General features: G+C 42.9%; 1 long non-coding RNA gene across 1 annotated transcript in view; it reads right to left on the bottom strand.

Annotated features, from left to right (window-relative positions):
• Positions 1 to 685: 685 nt before the first annotated feature.
• Positions 686 to 14,439, bottom strand: part of LOC144072596 (uncharacterized) — a 92,080-nt gene continuing 78,326 nt past the window's right edge. Inside the window, exon 6 of the long non-coding RNA XR_013299849.1 lies at positions 686 to 848. This is a non-coding gene — a long non-coding RNA (uncharacterized LOC144072596). The remainder of the gene's footprint in view (positions 849 to 14,439) is intronic.

The raw sequence follows: 14,439 nt of genomic DNA on the forward strand, positions 1-14,439 counted from the left end.
TTTTTAAATGACATAAAACTACTTATGGATGATTCCTCGATTTTGAGAGCAAACTGGCTCGGGAAAAAAATGACAGTAGGGTTCCTCGTCTCTATATTTGCATTGCAACCAGTGACGCTTAACCATCGACCACAAAATCATGACATATCATTATAGTCATTAAAAAAGAAGAGTTACGGCCTGGGGTGGGGGAACTAAGGGAGGGGGGTCTCTGCCACTAGAACACACAAACATATAGCCCCCCCGAAGGTGTCGCAGTCAGAGGTGAAGGGAGATGAGCAGGCTTTCTACCAGGGCTACCTTTGGATCCGGAAGGGATTTTTCCATTAATGATGAGGGGAAATGCGTGCCGGAGCACACGGATACAGGCTTTGAGATTTTCCGTTTGCTTCGTTGGTCGTAGAAACGGGCAATTGGGGGCATAACAACCCTTGGAATTTCAGAAAAAAATGGCCCCAGAAGCCAATTTACACCACGAGACGTTTCCTTAGTGGAATTTGGTAGGCATGCCGACCATGAGCAGTCCCACAAAAATGTTTGAAGAAACCAAAAGACCAGAAAGGACATGGGGAATCTTAAAAAGTAGTAAATATGATCTGAATTTTGGAGTCCCTGATCTTGTCACGAGTACAGAAATATTATTCAAATTAAGTTTAAGTGAGGAACAAAGTAAACTCACCAGATTTACTTTCACAGGCCACGCAAAATAGTGTCGTGGGGTCGATCCGGCACCCCTCAAAGTCTTGTTCTGGTCTGAGCACAAGACGACGACTAAGTCCAGAAGCAGTTTCACTTTTCAACGTGCACGTTGTCAGTTGTCCACCATAAAAAAAATGAATATAACATGCCTGAAAAGACAAAGGAACAATGTTATTTTGGTTTAAAGAACGCGTTTTGGACATTTTCAGCAGTTCCCAAACAGATCCTGCAAAATCCCTTCTAAATTTAAACCACCCACGAAGGTAGGTGATACTTATTTAACTGTGGGTTTAGTTAATTTACCCCAAAAACATGAAAGTCTCCAAGTCCTTGGCACGCTATCGCCAGTAATTTCCTTCAAACTTACTTCACTCCATTCCACCTTCCAACTTCCGCAAAGCACCAATGGGCACAAGGGCAATGCCCCGTCCATACTTGCTCGCATTTTAATCTGCTTTTGTTTTGTCTTCTGCGTGAAGGTTAAAGAGCTTGTGAAGAAAACATGCTTGTGTTATTAACGTGCCGGGTCAAGGGCGCCGTTGCAGGTAAAGCACCGACCCAAGGATAATGGATTCACGCCTAACATCATTAACTCGCCGTTCTTTAACCGGCGACGTCGTTGCGCAGAATTGCGTGCTTCGATGTTAATGTGTTGGGTTTTGAGTTTCTCAAATGATGAATACAAGAAAAGTAGAACTCAATGTAGCTTTTTTTTACAAAGAGGCAAGAGTCTTAGTAAGTGTTGATTTTTGTCCGTTACAATGCCAGTTTTTTTGAAAAATACAAAAATATCGCGGTACTGTAAAATACGGCGCTTGTAAAATTAGAAATAACGAAATCAGTCACCTTGCCAAAGTAACAAACTACAATTCGGTGGGAGTGTGTGAATAATCCCTGCGTTTGTTTACACGTAATGGACTCCTTGACTTATGTGCGAGGCTGCCGACTAAAAGGGGGAAATGATGCGCCCCGCTTGTTTAAACAGGAGCATTAGGCTAAAGAGCTTGTTACGATTTACATCGATTTCCTCACGCACGCCTCTCCCTCGGCCCGCGACCGCTCGTAAAGACCGGCTTAAATCGCCAAAGAAGCGCAAATACAGACGACTCGTAATGATGTCCCGTCTGGAAGGCCAGGAAAATTTGAGCCAATCATCTGTGCCCGTGCTAGTTATCTGGAAGACCGTCTTAGTAGAATGCCCCCAAAACCAATAAGAAATCACCCAAAAATGCCCCCAAATCAGCAGGAAACGACGTACTCATAGCCTGCTATTGAAAATGACAGATGTCCAATTCACTTAAACGGGCAGTGGCTGCGCATCTATCAACGTTTGTTCATTGGCCCCTCCCAGTCAAAATATATTTGTCGCCCAGCAAGTAAGTTAAAATTTTTGGTAAAAATAAATACATAAAAATATCCGGCTCACACGAGCTCTAGTTGGTATTTCTGAGAAAGTGCTGACATGGTAAACACTACAAACACATGTTTTAAGGCTACTTGCGTCTGGCCAATCATAACACATTTAACTACCAGTACAAGGTAAGATGGCGGCGCCCTGAGCGAGCAAAGGCAGGCCCAAGTGAGTTTTTTCACATTTTATGCAAGATATGGTTTATTTATTTCCTTGAATTTCATTCATAGATGTCAAAATAAATTTTGTTTACCATTTTATTTGTTTATCTTTTCTCTATTTTGAAATAAATGATCGCATCGGCTTGCGTTGTGGCGTTTCGTCTTTGTCACCTTGCAGTTTCGTGCATGTCAAGTCTAATTTATGCACATATAAGCCGTACCCTTGATTCAGTTATCATTACAAATACGGCTTATATGTGAGAAAATACAGTAATTCTCCCACATTTGGTTTCATTGTAGAGCGTCAAATTCCTTCAAATATGCATGCATAAAGTCACGAATTTCCCCAAAAGCATAATAAGCACCCTTAAAGCTTCCACTGTTGAATTAGCCGATATTTCAAATAGCATTGAAAATGTAAAGCGATGGTCGGCGTCACGTGCCGCAATCGTGTCGGGTTCATGTTGAACAAAACAAGGGCGCGCGGGGTGACGGGGCCATGCATTCCATAAATAACTCGATAATGGGATTTTTTTTTTAAACAAGCCGTCCACCAGGCATCTCCCAACCCTTTCACCCCGCATAGGTGTGTGCGTCCGTGTGTGAAAATGGAGAGAATATTAGAATGCAAATGGATTCACAGCGCATCCTCATAAACAACAGTGTTCATTTAACCCCCGACCCCTGCATTTAACTGCCCATCAAGTCATTTGTGCCAGGCCAGACGCGTGGACGGTGCGAGGCCGGCCGGCTTCTCCGTCAACGTGTGTGTGTGTGCATATAAAAGTGTTCGGGGTGTGTTTACTTGTTGTGTACGCGCATGTGAGGGGCATTTTATTGGAGGTGCAGGTTTCCCACTTTACCATCTGCAATGCTCAATTAATCTTGTCAGCATGCATTTACTTTGGGGAGGGGGTGGGGGGGTTGTTTGGAACACCTTTTAAAGCATCCCCAGCTTCTGTCACTCGCCTCATCCATTCATTATGGCCGACGAGACAGACAGTCCTTTAGAAGACCTTCTGCGCGTGATTAAAACATCGACTAGAACAGTTTTAAACGGGTGAAGTCTGTCGGTCTTTGTCTGCCGTGCCCTGTTTTTTTTTTTTTTTTGCAAATGGAAAGCCACTTTGTTCGATTTGTTGTCGAAGATGAGACGAGTGGATTGACCACAAAAGGGGGAAGGGCCGGTAGGTATTCGGTTGTTTTGATACAAAAAAATATTGATTTTATAAAGACTGCTATGATCAAGCAGAAAATGACATTTTCAGATAAGTGATTCGTTGTTACATTTCTATGTTTGCTAGCTGAGGTATTAAACATTCGGTTTAGCCGATATTAATGGAGACCGTATGCTTTATGCGCCGTGTTACGGTGGTGATTCTGCCTCCAGTTTGAATTTGTTGGGTGAACAAATAAATAAATAATAAACAAAAAAATAAACAAATACCCGTCGCGTGGCTTGGTTTCTTTGTGCTAGTCTACAATGTCTTGTGTCTGTCTTGCTACTGCAACCAAGAAATTTCCCAAATACGGGATGAAATAAAGTTCTAACCTAACCTAACCTAAAACGGGAATCACATTCAATGGGACTTTTCCCTCTGAGCCACCATCAATTTCGTATTCCGACTCGTCGCACGATAAAGACATCGAGTCTCGACTACAGTTTTCCATTGAGTCATACACCCTCATCTGGTTTCATCTATGCAGAGGCAAAACCATTTTTTTTGTCATTGCACGAATCAAATAGTTTATCTGTGTGAGTCTTGATCCTTTACATTAGAATAGCTTTTGACATAATTCCATCATTTAATTCGTGTGTAAAAACCCGTAAGAGTGGGAACTTCAAGTCACTGGTCCCGTGGGACCAATCTATATTTTTTAAAGACCTGTCTTTCCTCCTTACAATCTCTAAAACAGTAAGTCGACCCCAAAAACCAAAAAGACGGCTCGAACAGTAAAACCTTTGTACGCAGTAAACAGATGGAAGCACATAAAGAAAACAGCCAATGAAGCTGTCCGAGTGAAGACAATGATAACCCAAAGATGTAGTAAGTCACACCGCTAAAGAGACTGAGACTTTAAGGAGAAAGTCAGTCAACGTGAAGGCCATTTTTACGAGGGTCCGCCCCTCCCTTAGCGCCCATTTTCTTGTCTCTTAATCCCGGGCGTTTGTCGTGGCTAATTATGGCGGACAAGCCTCTTTATCGAACCCGGTCCCGCCACGGGCATTAGGATGCATGAGCCGCGCCTGTTGTTTTAAACGCTCTCATTAAGCACACAAATCAGAGCTGTTGACAGAGTGCTTTTGAATTAAGCGTCTCTCGCCCCCGCCATTCTCGCGCCGCCGCTCGCCGGGGCCCAGGACAAGGAGCAATTTATAACGCCATTAGCCACACTCGCCGAGGTTACAGGCATCAAAATTGTTCCCGTCTAATTATTCCTAATGGATACAAGGGAGGCAGCCACGCTCAGGACAGCTTTTTCATTAGCCCTCAATCAAGGGGGAGTCGGAGCGGACGAGGGGGGGTTGGGGCGGCGGCGTTGCTGGGACCGAACGCGGGAAATCAAAAATAATTATGTTTGCTTTTTTCATAATACAACAGGAATGCGGAGACGGCGCCCCAGCCAGGCTCGTCTCTTGAGGTAAGAACGGTTTTCGGACGCTTCCAGTGACATTTTGCATTTAATGGCGTCGCGTACGTATGGCTCGGCGTATCTCTTGGCGCTTAATAGAAGCGGACATCAATTTCAGAGAGGAAAGGGTTCCTGTTTTTAGAAGCGTTCACACAGGAGAAGCCCATTGGACTTCGGATGACGTGTCGTAGCGTAGAACGGGATGAAAACAAAGGAAGGTTGGGCTAGCATTAACACGGCCATTTAGTGTACATACCGTACAGTGGTTATTTTACAAAGGTGTATTCAATTTTAGTTCTAATTCCTATTTTACTTGCGAAAGAAAGGCACAAAAATTTTGTCAGGTTGTCTAGTGAAAAGCATCTGAGATTTGAATACACTCAAATACAATCAGAAATACTGTAAATGTGTAAAACATTGCAAGTTTACCTATTTTTAAAAAAAAGTGAACACTCACCTTAGAAAATTTCACCCCAATGTTTGCACCCAAAATTTGGTTGTTTGTTTTTTTGTAAAGTGGCCAATCGTCAAGAAAAAATGTTTTTTGTTGGAAGAATTTCCTACACAATTTGCATTGACCATTGTTACATACGCAACACGTATTGAACATTTTTTCCAATTAAACAAACTAATTTCTTGGAAAAAAATCAACTATAATGGTTACCGCCAAAATACTAAAACTAACATGGTGGCCACCAAAATGGGTTTCCAGGATCTTGAATGACCTCAAATTTGAGGGTAGTAAAAGAAAACATGAAAATCCTACACAACTCATAATAACCATTGAATTTCTTAGATAAAACAACTAAAATGCATGGATTAAAAAAAAGCTTAGGCACCACGACATAACATCCGGTAAATGACTATGGCTTCCCGGCCAACAGTGAAATAGGATTAAAACTGTAAGAACAGCAGACATGTTTTCGTTATTAAAAAAAACTCTTTGAAGTCCATGTTCCCCGAGTGCTTTTGTACGTAACGGAGTGAACGATGGTGGAGGCGGGTGGGGGTGGCCAATTAATAATTTCTAAATCTCATTGTCATTTTAGCCCGAGGCTGGCATGACACGGCTCTCCCCAAACTGCAGAAGCAATCGCTCCGCTAGTACAGTGTTACCTTGAGATATGAACTTAATACGTTCCGGGACCAAGCTCGTATGTCAATTCACTCGTATCTCAAGTCAAAATTTCCCATTTAAAATAAAAACAATAATAAATACAAATTAATCCCGTCCCACCCTCAGAAAAAACACTTAAGATAAGATAATACAATGGAAAACCGTTCAGTTTGCTACACTTTTGTGAAACTACTTAACGTAACATAAAGTTTAAATTTAACTTAAATGAACTTCGCTTACTATACACACACTTAAAAGTGGATGGAGTCTTGTTATGCTTTATAACTGAGGAAAAACGTGTTAATGCTCGGAAACGGCTTTCGAGTCGAAACTAGCTACTCCTCCTTGCCTCACAACCGAGAGTATCCCTAGTTCGTTTTTTAAAGTTATCGAACCAGCCACGACTCGCTTCGAAGGTTTCGGCTAGCGTCGAAGTATCCCCTTTTTCTTAGCGGTTTGCTTTACTTTCAAATCCTCGCAGATTTTGCTAACTGTGTCTCCTTTGTCCATATTAAAGGAAGCCCCTCCCTCTTATCACGAATATCACTGCGCAGCTTGAAAAGGACCGCCTAGCGGCTGCATCGTATGTCAAATTAGTCTCGTGTCTCAGGGCAAAAATTTGCTCCGAATTTTCGCCGTATGTTGAGACACCTACTTGGCATTAGCATTTCACCGCAAACATCCGCGGTACTCGACAGGCCTACAATTAGGCTCCTCCCCAAAGGGTGCTCCGTCTTACTGGATCCGTCATACGAGGTAGTGCCATGGAAGGCGAGCCAAATAGTGAGTGTTAACCATCATTTTACAAGCCATTAAACGGGAGGACATTACAGGCGCAGGGCCTTAACGAGGACTGACATATGCGAGGGAGGCCGTTAGCGACTAGCATTAAGACGCGCTGGCTCGCTGATGAGATGGGACATTGTCCATGGGGGAGGTATCAGCGCTAATTAGGGGATAATCGGCCGCGGTTTTTACATCGTATCGCGTTCCAAGCGGGGAGGGGATATAGCCGGGTGGCTCATTTGCTAGCGCTCCTCTCTGCGGGGAAGAAGCAGCCGTGCCAGGTTGCGGACTGTGAATTACTCGGCCGTTAAGTAACACGCTAGATTATTGCAGCTAACAAGGGAGCTTAGATCTTCATTTCGAGGTGCGTGTTGATTAAAATAAAAGGCTTTTGGTGGTAGACATAAGGGTCCCGTAGGGACGGTCCGGATGGGTTTTTCCGTTTTTTGGGTGGATGTCTAACTCGGTGGCTGCCAAGTGACGTTGAATCATTTTCACTGGGGTGTTGGTGTACAGAGGCAATGAGTGAAGAGGCCCAATTTTCTCCTTTGAGACTGTTTTTGAAAAGATGTTTGCATTTGTTAACCAATGGAAAAACAAGCTAGGTAAATCAGAAATTTCAAGATTCATATAATATACATTTGACAGTTTTGCTGACGTTCAAAAGAGAATAAATTATGCAAAAATATTCTGTTAAAATTTGTTTTGGAAACATTTCTGACAAAAATCATGCCGATACACCATAATCTCAATACAAAATTGCCCATACAGTGGTGCCTTGAGATATGAGCTTAATGCAGACACACTCAAAAATCTAGCCTTACACTAATCTTAATTCTAATTTTGTTTTAAATTTTGATACCTTTCTTCTCCCGGGTTGGCTCTATTTGCCCCGGCTCCACCCTGACTTTCAGACTCAACCTATTGAGCGTTGTTTGCTTTTGTCTTCCCTTCAAAAATATTCCCAAAATGATGCACACAAATGTCATCACAATAGGATAATGCACGACCACTTGCCAATGAGAATTAGTATATACCCCTCTCGTATTAGCGAGCAAGCTCCGCCATTCGCACTGAAAAAAAACACTGGAAAAAATGCAACGCTCCGCCCAGTGCTCGCAGAGACATTACACGAGGGAGTTGGGACGGGAAAGACAGTGGCCATGATCAGCCTCTCGCCTCCGCTGTCTGCTCGTATATCAAAATTTGTTTCATATCTCAAGATAAATATTTGCCTGAAATTTTACCCGTATCTCAAATTGCTCGTATGTCGGGGCACTCGTATGTCGAGGTACCACTGTATAACAAAGTCCATCAGGATTTCATTTTAAATCCTTTCAATTATGGGGCGCTGATCCATTTGAAAAATATGAATCAAAATCGGAATGCAGATCAATAAAATGGCATCTCTAAAAGACAAAAATGATAACTTTTCCCCATGAACTTTCTTGCGAAACAAATTTACCCAAAGTGATGTATCGTTACAACCCTTGCCCAAACAAAGCGAAATTTCCCCACTTTGTAGAGCAAAAAAATAAAAAATAAATCACCCAAAAACAATGTTCGGGGCCTCAACGATGAGAAAAAGTAGTTGAAACAATAGCTGTGAAGCGTTCAGGGACGGTTAACGCATCACGCGATTGGCGATGAAGGGCACGCGGCGCCGAGTCTCTCTCGCCTGCGGGCCGTCCACGGGCACCGAGAGGGAAAGAAATCGGGCTAAGCAGCCCCTTTGCGCTCGACAGTTTGACCCGCGGCATTTTTTGTGTCAACGTGAAGTGAGCAAAGAGCAAACAGACTGAAGCACACATGCTGCACTGAGCGCGTTAGCTCGGCGGTCAGAACGCAAGCGAGACGTGGACGGACGGATGGACGGACGCTCCCGCCAACTGTTGGAAGACATATTGATTGGCTTCAACTGATTGCGCCTCAGTGTGAAGCGGACCGGGATAACAGCTTCCCACAATGCCTCCGGGCGGCGGCAGTGGGCGGGGGACAGAGTCGTGCCTCCCAGCAGAGGCGGCCAATCATGGCGAATTATTCTCGGCGGCCACGTGTCGGTAAGTATTCGGGTTGGACGCAACAAAGGGCGCCTCGCGCGCTCGGTCAGTCGCCTGCGGGAAATATGCTGCGCTTTTTGGCCGCTATTTTAGTTGCCACAGGTGATGGATTCTAACGCTACTGTTAGCTCCGTTTTGGAGTACGATAGTAGGGGGTATTTGTAATGCGATGGGGATTGAAAATATGGTTTTTAGGGTAGTTATGTAGTCCTGTTTGTAAAAAAAAAAGTAGTATTTGTTTAGCAAGTAATGTAGTTTTCAGACTATAAGTCGTACCCGATTATAAGACGCCCTCGGCCAAGAAATGTTTTATATATATATATATATATATATATATATATATATATATATATATATATATATATATATATATATATATATATATATATCCATATCCATTACTATCCATACAAATCCATATCTATCTATCTATATATACAATAATAACAACATAACTAGCTGTTGCTAATCAGTGTAAAAATAATAAAAGACATAAATCACAATTAAATTTGACTCATAATACGGAAAATACTGTATTTTGAATTGAATAGTTGGATTAGATTTTTTGGTAGCTTAGTTATAAAATTGTATATTATATCGAACTTCTAACTTTCAGTTGAAAATAAACCCAAAGAAAGTGCTTAATAAAATATGTAACATACTCTTTGACTTAATGTATCTTTTTTATTGTGATATTTTATTTAAAAATCGGACTGAAACTGAAAAGATTATATATATATATATATATATATATATATATTACGGAAAAAACAAAAAACATAGCAATTAAATGTGACAAAAAAAAATCAACGACAGTCCGCGGTAAATATTCAATTAGAGGAATTATTATTGAGTGATTATGAACCTGATTTGTAGCGCATTGCAAAGTGCGCTTAACGCTGCTTATTGTCATCTCTACATACACACACACGGGCAAAACACTGATAAGCACAAACTTCCCCGCTCAAGGATTTGCTTTTTTCTTTTTCAATTGAACAGAATAACGTCACATCTGGCTGATGGCCGACGAGCCTCCCGCGGCACCTTGGCGCAAACAAAGGCGCTTTGACGGCGTTGAGCGTAGAAAAAGCCGCAAGGACAGACGGCTTAATAGCTTTCTCTACAAACCAGTCTGAGTGTCTTTGCCAAAAGTCCGTCCTCGCGCGTCGTTCCCCGCACTTGCCCTTTAATGCCCGCCTCTTCCCGTGCAAAAGCGTGCGTTCACCAAAGCGGTCATGAGTCCTGACAGAAGATTCCGGGGGGCACGAACATGGTGCCACGTCCGTCCGCCCGGGTCTCCGCAGACGGCCACGCCACGTCCTGACAAGGTCTCGCTCGCTCCTTCCGCGTAATTTAACACAAGTTTCGCCCGGACGCGTTCCAGCGCGGCTGGCGCGTCGCTTCGGATCGGCAATGCCTGGGCCCTTTATTGTCATCACACGTGGGGAACGCGTACTGACAATAGCGCAATATTTGAGCGTTTCTCACCTTTGGGAAATTCTCCGCTATCACCCAAAACTACCTGACTTGGCTGACGATTGGGAAAATTGAAATTTGCTAATTAGAGTTCATACCGGACCCATTATTTTTTATCCCATAAAGTGAACTCACTTGCCGCCTCATTGGATCTCTGTTCACACACCTTCTCAGCTTCCTCCGACTTAATGCCTACCTTTAACAGTTTCCAGTAAAACAAACCTGATCCTCTACCTAAGCTTCACGGCTCTGCTATTCGCCGAGCTTCCTAGCCGGCCGGAACTGGCGTTTCCGAGGCTCCCGTTGCGCTGGCGTCTCGCATCCCCAGCTTGACAGCTTCATCTGATCCTCACGACTTTGGGTAAGACTAGCTGGCATCCGGACCGACCCGTACGACTCCAAATCCCACGGTTCATCCTCGCAGGTCTACCCCTCTTTTCACTTATCCTCTTCTGCTTCCCACTGTATTCCTCGATGTGTGGCAAGAGTTTGACGAGAGGACGGGGAAGGCCCCGGAGGGACTAGAGGGGTCGGCATACTGTAAAATGACAGGTCTTTTTTTCATGTTTTTTTTCAGGTAAAAAAGTCAGGAGAGCTTTGTGGATAAAAAGTGACAAGGAATTAGGAATGTCATTGAGTCTGTAGGGGACTTCACTTGGATAGATGCATACCTGTCAACCCCGGCCAATTGCTCCCTTATTAATGATTGCAATTCCCCTTATTAAGCGATAAAAAAACATACAAATGCAACGCGGCACATATTTTTTCACATAGGACGCACTTAAAAGTCAAAAAATTTGTGTGCATATCATGCTCAAAGCATGACAACATTAGGAGTTGACGATGCTGTTTTTGTCTGCTACCGGTGACCAAGATTATCCGAAATGGGTAAACGAGATCGGTTTTACAAAAAACTTACTTTAAAAAATACAGTATAAAAGTTGTAAGATGGCGTGCACATTTTGAAATGATCCAAAAACGTATTAAATACAGGAAAAGTAGAAGTTGACAGGGGTATATATAAATGCTAAGGGCATATTCTGTTCAGGACATTCAGTACTAAAATGAGTTGTCACAAGTACAGCATTTACTCGCATATTAGCTGCCTCCACGTATTAGCCGTACCCTTAAAATTGGCTTAAAATCGTTGAATTTTACATTTTCTCTCGTAGAAGACGCCCCCTGATTTACAGTTTTCACCTCCATATTCATGGTTTTTATAGGGAGTACAAATGTGTTCCTTTGAAGGGAAAATCTTAAGAAAAATGATCGCACATGGTATTTCTCATACTTTTTGAAAATCGATTGCTGGATTGCAAATTCCTAAAGGGTGTTGCTTGCACGTAGACAAATTATAAATAGGAAGTCACGTGAGCAGTACAACCAGGAAGTGTGTCCATAGCGGTCTAGTTTGTCATCCCTAGGTAAGCAATGGCAGGCACAAGGAAGTGAGTTTTTTTCATTTTATGTGATAGTTTTTTTTATTGAATTTCATTCATAGACATCAAAATAAATTTTGTTTAGCGTTTTATGTTCATCTTTTCTCTATTTTGTCTTGCGTTATGTCGTTTCGTTTTTGTCACCTTGCAGTTTGGTGCATGTCTAATTTGTGCGCATATAAGCCCTACCCTTCACTCAGTCATCATTTTTTTCCGACAAATACGGCCTATATGCGAAAAAATACAATAAATCCCTCTAGTGGACAGCAAATTTGGCCCTGAGCCTGAAACACAACACATTTTGGCCTATTTCCAGTTGAAGTTACCCAAATAACGGCAGGTCAAATTCTCTCCCGTCAACTCTGCCCATTGCGAAACCAAACTCCAAAACGACTGCCATGTCAACGCCGCAGTCGCCAAATCCCCTCCCTCTTGATTAAGTCCGACAAGGTGGATAGGGGAGGTTGCCAACCCCCCTGCCAGGCCGCCTATGTCACCAGGCTACGTCTGTCATTTTGAATTGCCTCCCAAACACAAAGGCCAGAAGGTTAATAGGAACCAAAACAACTACCCGGGCGCAGACACAACAAAAACCGTGGGAGTTGTCGGCCTGCGATCGTGTCATCTCCCAGCATTCCGTGCAAATGTAGCCACCCCCCCACCACCTGTATCGAATTCGTCCCCCGCCGTCAATAGCCTCATCAGACGGACGCTCGTTTATCCCCATTTGCAAGGTTAATTGCCATTTCATTGCCGTCTATTTATGCCATAAAAAGCCTTGTTAGGGGCGAGTTAATAAAGTGACAGCGAGGATTGCCGCCGAGAGGTAATTACCGCATACGTTTAACAGGCTGAGCCGAGCAGAGTGAGGAGGACACGGCGTTTGTCATCTCGCCGCCGTAATTGTCTCGCTGTGCCGCGGTGGTGGGATGTTGTTAAATATCTACTCGTGTGGGTATTTAGCTTCAAGGAACATCTACGTGCAGTTGTGCGCGCCTATCGATTTCTTTTTGCGTCGTTAATGGAAAATTGTGGTGTAATTGTTACATTTCAAACCTGGTAATCAACTTTGAATGGATGGTAGCGTTGTGGCATTTCGTTTATGAGGCCTTGAAAAGCAACAGGAAATGAAAGATAAACAGGTACACATTTAAAAAAAAATGTTTTCATAAAGTTTTTAGTGTCATAAGTAGTAAGACGCCAAAGTTAGGAGTTAATGACAGCTGTGCAAAAGCTATGGTTACGCAGGCTGTCATTTACCGTATTTTCTCGCATATTAGCCGCCTCCACGTATAGGTCGCACCCTTAAAATTGCCTTAAAATTGTTGAATTTTACGATTTCTCTCGTATAAGCCGCCCCGATTCACAATTTTCACCTTTTATGCAAGATACGGTTTATTTTTTATTGAATTTCATTCATAGATTTCAAAATAATTTTTGTTTAGCGTTTATCTGTTTATCTTTTCTCTATTTTCAAATAAATGACCGTATCGGCCGCATTGCGTAATGGCATTTCGTCTTTGTCACCTTGTAGTTTCGTGCCCGTGAAGTCTAATTTGTGCGCGTATAAGCCGTACCCTTGATTCAGTCATCAATTTTTGGGCGATAAATACGGCATATATGTAGGAAAATACGGTATATAGCATCGGCAGCCAGTAAGTTAGGTCAACTAGATATTTCTATGATTTATAGGGAGAGGAAAGCTCAGCGAGAGACCGTGTGAGAACGAATGAAGACAAAAAGGGAGGGTGAAGCGGGGAAGTTACAGGGGAATACAATGAAGTGGCTTAGAGGGGCCGAGGATTCCCAAATCCTTCCTTGTGCTCGCGGGGCGAGCTCGGGCAGCAAAGGAGGCGGAGAAAGAAAAGTCCACCCTTTAGCCTGATGTTTGCTTAGCAAGTAAAGCTGAATGGGAGGGAAGGGGGGGGGGGCGTGTCTCAGCAGTTGTGGGGGCCGCTGTCAGGATCTACAGTAGATATAAGGGAGGGGTCGCCAACCCTAATATGTCAAACAAATATGGCGTCTTCGGTGTGAAAGGGAAAATGTCAGCTCACCTCGCCGATTGCTGAGATTACCCGCTATGAAAAAAATAAAAAGTGTTTTGTAAGCCGCCACCAACAAGAAGGTAAATAAACAAACAAAAAGCCTAGTCAACTTGTCCAACCCTCCTTCTGTCAATCAAGTGGTGCTTTGAGGACAGCGTTTAAAACGCAACACTCCACACGTCAACATTGCAACTAACTGAAACAAATACCTAAATACGGAACAGAAAAAGATGAAAACAATGAGCTCATTAACTATAATAATCTTTCCCTTTAAAATCACTAACCATATTTTCTCGCACATTAGCCGCCTCCACATATAAGCCGGACCCTTAAAATTGCCATAAAATTGTTGAATTTTATAATTTCTCAGTTATAAGTCGCCCCCTGATTCACAATTGTCACCTCCATATTCATGGTTTTAATAGGGAGTACAGATGTGTTACTTTGAAGGGAAAATCTTAGGAAAAATCATCGCACATGGTATTTCTGAGATACTTCGATTGCTGGATTGCAGGATGTTGCTTGCACATAGACAAATTCAAAAAGGAAGTCACGTGAGCAGTACAACCAGGAAGTGTGTCCGAGTCTCCGGTAATAGGTAAGATGGCGGC

Source organism: Stigmatopora argus, chromosome 4, assembly GCF_051989625.1.
Source record: "Stigmatopora argus isolate UIUO_Sarg chromosome 4, RoL_Sarg_1.0, whole genome shotgun sequence".
Lineage (NCBI taxonomy): Eukaryota > Metazoa > Chordata > Actinopteri > Syngnathiformes > Syngnathidae > Stigmatopora > Stigmatopora argus.